Raw genomic sequence first — 6,443 nt, 5'->3', positions numbered from 1 at the left:
TCTTTTTATTGTCTGATTGCTGATGCTAGGACTTTTAGTACTATGTTGAACAATAGTGGTGAGAGTGGGCATCCTTGTCATGTTCCTGATCTTAAGGGAAAAGTTCTCTGCTTTTCCCCATTGAGAATGATATTCACTGTGGGCTTTTCATAGATGGTTTTTTATGAATTTGAAGAATGTTCCTTCTATTCACTTAGCATTATAACCTCTATGTCCATCCATGTTGTTGTGAATGACAAGATTTCATTCTTTTTTAGTCTGAGTAATAATCCTCTGTGTGTGTGCGTGTGTGTGTGTGTATACATACATACATACATACTTCCTCCATTGATGTGTGGATGAAGACTTGGGTAACTTCCACATCGTGGCTATTAATAAATATTGCTGTAATAAACATAAGGGCATGTTTATCTTTTTCAATTAGTGTTTTCGTTTTCTTTAGGTAAATACCCAGTAGTAGAATTACTGGATCGTGTGGTAATTCTATTCTTAATTTTTTGAGGAATCTCCACACTGTCTTTCACAGTGGTTACACCTATTTGCATTCCCACCAACAGTACACAAGGGTTCTTTTTTCTCCACATCCTCACCAGCACTTGTTATTTCTTGAATTTTTTATTTTAGTCATTCTTACAGGTGTAAAGTGACAACTCATTGTGGTTTTCATTTGCATTTCCCTGATGGTTATTAGTAATGTTGAGAATCTTCCCATGTGTCTGTTGACCATCTGTATGCCTTCCTTAGAAAAATGTCTATTTAGGTCCTCTGCCCATTTATAAATCAGATTACTTGTTTTTTGGTGTTGAGTTGTATATGTTCTTTATATATTTCGGGTGTTAACCCCTTAGTGCATATGTCATTTGCAAATATCTTCTTCCATTCTGTGGGTTGTCTCTTTGTTTTGCTGAGTTTCCTTCATTGTGCAAAAGCTTTTTTTTTTTTTTTTTTTTTTTTTTTGGTGTAGTCCCGATAGTTCATTTTTGCTTTTGTTTCCTTTGCCAGAGGAGACCTACCTAAAAAAATGTTTCTATGGCCAGTGTCAAAGAAATTATGCCTATGTTTTCTTATAGCAGTTTTATGGCTTCAGGTATTGCATCTAGGCCTTTAGTCCATTTTGAGTTTGTGTGTGTGTGTGTGTGTGTGTGTGTGTGTACTATATAAAAAAGTGGTCCAGTTTCATTATTTGATATTAGCTGTCCAGTTTTCCCAGCACCATTTATTGAAAAGACTGTTTTTCCCCCATTGTATGTATATTCTTGCCTCTATGGGCTTCATTTTTGCTTTCTCTCTTCTGTTCCATTGGTCTATATGTCTGTTTTTGTGCCAGTACCATACTGTTTTGAATACTACAGTTTTGTAGTATATCCCAAAATTTGGGACTATGATACCTCCAGTTTTGTTTCTTTTCAAGGTTGCCTTGGCAATTGAGGTCTTTTGTGATTCCATACAAACTTTAGGATTATTTTTCTAGTTCTGTGAAAAATGTTTTTGGTATTTTAATAGGGATTGCATTAAATCTGTAGATTGGTTTGGGTAGTATGGATATTTTAGTATTAATTCTTCCAATCCATGAGCATGGAATATCTTTCCATGTTTTTGTGTCATCTTCAATTTTTTTCATCCATGTTTTATAGTTTTTGAAGTACAGGTCTTTTACCTTTTTGGTTAAGTTTATTCTTAGGTATTTTATTATTTTTGGTACAATTGTAAATGGGACTGTATTCTTAAATTCTCTATCTTCTATTTCATTATTAGTGTATAGAAATGCAACAGATATCTGTATATTAATTTTGTATTAATAATTAGAGCATGAGCGGGGGGGGGGAGGGGCAGAGGCAGAAGGAGAAGCAGAATCCCTGCTGAGCAAGGATCCTGATGTGGGACTTGATACCAGGACCCTGAGATCATGACCTGAGCTGAAGGCAGATGCCTAACTGACTGAGCCACCCAGGCACATCTCTATTACTACTTTTTGCCATTTTAATTATGTGTCTTGATGTGGCCATCCTTGGGTTGATTTTGTTTGGAGCTCTCTGTTCCTCCTGGATCTGGATATCTGTTTTCTTTCCCAGATTAAGAGAGTTTCCAGCTATTATTTCATCAAATAAATTTTCTGCCCTCTTTTCTCTTCTCCTTCTGGGATCCCTAAAATACAAATGTTATTACACTTGATGATGTCACTGAGTTCCCTTAACCAATTCTCATTTCTTAATATTAATTTTTCCTCTTTGCTCTTCAGCTTGGTTGCTATTCATTACTCTGTCTTCCAGCTCACTGATCCATTCTTCCACCTCTTCTAATTTGCTATTTTTTTAAAAGATTTTATTTATTTATTTGACAGAGAGATAGAGAGAGAGTATGAGTAGGCAGAGAGGCAGGCAGAGAGAGAGGGAGAAGCAGGCTCCCCGCTGAGTAGGAAGCCCGATGTGGGGCTCGATCCCAGGACCCTGGGATCATGACCCGAGCCAAAGGCAGACGCTTAACCGACTGAGCCACGCAGGCGCCCCTAATCTGCTATTGATTCCCTCTAATGTATTTATTTCACTTATTGAGTTCTTCATCTCTGACTAGTTTTTTTCTATCTTTTTGAAGTTCTTACTGAGATCTTTCACTCTTTTCTGAAATCCAGTGAGTATCTTTATGACCATTACTTTGAATTCTTTATCAGGCATATTGTTTATCTCCATTTCAATCAGCTCTTTTGCTATGGTTTCATCCTGTTCTTTCATTTGGGACATATCCTCTGTCTCCTTATTTTGTCTAACTTTCTGTGTTTGTTTCTATGTATTAGGAAATTCAGCTGCATCTTCTGATTTTGAAAGTAGTGTCCTTATGAAAAAGAGGTCCTGTGGTGCTCTGTAATGTAATGTGATTCTCCAGAACCAGTTCTTCAGGATTATCTCTTATGTGTGTTTTGTACATCCTACTGTTGTGGCTGATCTTCATTTGCCTTTAGTCCAGTTGGCTGTAGTGGCGCACTTTGCCAGTTGTGGGCAGGGTTTGGTACCTGTGCTGTTAAGAGGCCAGTTTGGTACCACCATGGGTTTGTACTTGGTTGGTGCCAGCAGTCAGACTAGATGCTTACCCTCAGCCTCTCCACTGGGACTGTAGTTGCACTGATCCTCAGAAGGCTTTCCTGAGAGGCTTTCATTGTTGGGCAGAGCCTGAAATCCAATCAGATGCCTGCCCACAGTCTGTCTGTTGGGGCTGCAGTATCTTCAACCTGCAGGGTGCTTTCCCTGCCTTGTCCCCTGAGAGGATTTTGTTGGTCAGCAGACCTGCAACCCGATCCAATGCTTACTCCTAGTCTGTCTTCTGGGCCTGCATTTGAACTGTTGTATGTGGTTATCATCCCCTCTCCCCCTGGCTGGAATCACTTTGTAGTGGCACCAGTCTTAACCAAGGCTGCAAGAGTATTTGTTTTGGCAGGAGCAAATTTAGAGGATGTCTTCAGAGTAGGGTGGGTGGATGTGGAGGCAGGGCACACATTGTTAGAAAGGTAGGTGGAGGATTTTCTAGCTGGTTACTATAAGTGTCCTGTTATCTGTGCTGGTTGTGGGGAGGTGGAGAGAGAGAAATGGTGCCTGCCAGCTCTTTTGTTCTTGGATAAGTCTCCTGATCCCTACCCCCCTGGCACATGTTGTGAGATTAGTAAATAAACCTTCAGGTATACTCCAGGTGTTTTCAAACTGCTTCTTCTATGCTATGTTTGTTATACTGACTTTTTAAGGGCAGGGACTCTGGTTCATAGAGCCTTTCAGCTCTCCAAGAGCTAAGCCTGCTGATTTTTAAAGTACCTGGAGTTAAGCCCTGCTGATTGTAAATACTTGAGAAGTTAAACCCCACTGATTTTCAAAGTCAAATATTAGGGAGCCTCACTTCCCAGTGCTTGACCCTATGTCTGGGGTGCCTAGTATGGAGTCTGCTCCTCTCCTTTCTCTGTGCTTGTGGTAACATTCCTGTTTGTAGTTAGTCTCTTCAGGAGTTTGGTTCTGGACAACATCTCTGCCCCTCCTACCTTTCCAATGTGGTGTCTTCTCTACGATTAACAGTGTAAAATCTCTTCTGCCAGTCTTTAGGTCATCCTCTGGGTTAGTTGCACTGATGTGGCTGTTATCTAGGTGTGTTCATGGAACAAGGTGAGCTTAGGATATTCTTACTTTTCCATCTTCCCAGAAGTTTTTCTCTGTTGAGATTTTTAGAAAGATAGTACAGTTATAAGTTAGAATATGCAGAATACAAAAACATACAAGATGGAAAGTTTAAAAGACTCTCCTAGCCACACACCCATTCATTTCCTCTCTTCAAAGGTTACCACTGTTTTGTATGTGTGTGCGATTTTCTGATTTCCAAAAAAATGACAATGAGATGCCTATACCCTACAACAGGAGCTCTTCACTGGAGTCCATGAACCCATAGGTGTACACAGATACCCTTTGGGGGACTCTGTGAAAGCCCTGATATTATACCTAAGACTATGTATGTGGGCTGTTTCATGTACACACATGTGCATGCATGCAGCTTTCTGAGAAGAAAGTTAAGAATAACCATCATAAAGTATCACTGAGTCATTGTGTTATCCTTGAAAGTGAAAATATCCATTGGAGGTACCATGAGGTGTTAGGTCATAGAAATTGGCACTAAGAGTCAGGGCCAGATCCCAGCTCTGCCATTTCCTAAATGTGTGAATTTTAGTCTTACTTAAATTCTCTGAGACTCAGTTTTCTCATTTGTAAAATACAGCTAATATTTAACCAATAAGATTCTTATAAGTATAAAAGGAAATACTATATGTAAAGTCTCCAGCACATAGAGGTATTTAAAAAATTTTAGTGATCTTCTCCCTTGCCCTCCCTGCTTCCAGTAATAAAATTATATTTATCAGAAAAGAGGACTTTTATAGATATAAGGCCCTTGAGGATTTTTAGTACTAGGGCTTTTAAAACATTATGTGAAGTGATGAAGATGTTTAAACATGAGTAAGGAGGGGGCAAAAGTTTATAATCTACCATATTAGTGACAGCAGCAGGATCCCTGCAGGTCATTGTGAAATTTACCTAGCTTTTCTTCTGTTCCTAATTCTTTTCAACCATTCCTTGTTCCTATGACATAAACTACAAGCCCATGATGAGCTACTACAGAAGAAAGCTGTACCTGCCCTCAATTAGGGAATTTATTATCTCAACATCTGGGAAGTCCTTTGACCAATCCTCTTGGCTTTATGGGTATTAATGGAGACCTGAACACCTTGATGGAGAATGGTACCCTGTCCAGGGAAGGACGCCTCTAAACTCAGATGGATCAAGTGAAAAGCCAGGGTACAGACCTTTCACCATGACTGCTATGGGATCATAGGTAGCCTTAGGGCCATAAACATTTATGGGGATGTGGGATTCTCTAGAAACATGGGCATCTCTGACTCCAGGGACATCTATGTGGCCACAGTTATCTCTGAGGCTATGGGCTACTCTGGAGACATCAGCATCTCTGAGGCCACGAGCTTCGCTGGGAGTATGGATATCACTGGGGACATAGGCATCTCCTAGGTCAGCACCAAGGAGGCAGGCTGCTCTAAACAACAGTGAGCTACTCATCTGTTGCCATGCTAGATGAACCTACAGCACCCACAGTGATCCTTGTCCCAAAGAAGGCTATGCTACTTTTCCAGTTGGTTTAAATGGGTGAGTCTGGGGCACCCCTCTTCCCACTTAAGAGTCTGGAAGGTAACTTATGGCCTTTACTGATTAAACAACCAGTATATGTATGTTAAGCAGCCCAGAATGTAGGCAAGAGAAAGAATATATTATTGTTCTAGAATGGGATTTAACTTTAGAAATGTTGCCTTCCAGCTGAGATATTAGGCTGGTTCCATTATTCCATTTTCCTTAATGATCAGCCTCCCTGACTTTTCCACACTCACTGCTATAGCATGAGAACAGAGTGAAAATATAATCACAGCTTAGAACTAAGACTGTTGAGGGAATATATAGGTGGTATATAGCAAGTAACTGAATTGCAGAATGGCTTAAAAGAAAATTTTACTTTTAGATATGTTCAGTTATAGGATGTAAGCTAATGTTATTGCCAGTAGAGATCCCAACATTTGCCTGAGAAATAAATCAAAATGATCCTTAATTGTTAGCATGGGTGCATGGGTGCTTGGTGGTTTAGAACATATAAGGAAATATTAGGTTATAACATTTACTCTCCCCAACTCACACCCCAGTTAGGTCTATTTATAATACTCAGCCAATTCCCTTTTTCATAGGTAACCCATAGGTAAACTTGAATCCACTACATTCTAAAACAATCAATTCCAAATCAGTGGGATCTAAATTAATAACACTGATTAATAACATTCTCAGCATTATTTTGCGAGACAGCTGAAAATCTCAGTGCTTTAGACCCTGGCTTACACTTGGCCTACATGCCCATCTGAGTTT

Source organism: Phoca vitulina, unplaced genomic scaffold, assembly GCF_004348235.1.
Source record: "Phoca vitulina isolate PV1807 unplaced genomic scaffold, GSC_HSeal_1.0 scaffold112, whole genome shotgun sequence".
In the NCBI taxonomy this organism is placed as follows: domain Eukaryota; kingdom Metazoa; phylum Chordata; class Mammalia; order Carnivora; family Phocidae; genus Phoca; species Phoca vitulina.
Note: the sequence above shows the minus strand (reverse complement) of the source record.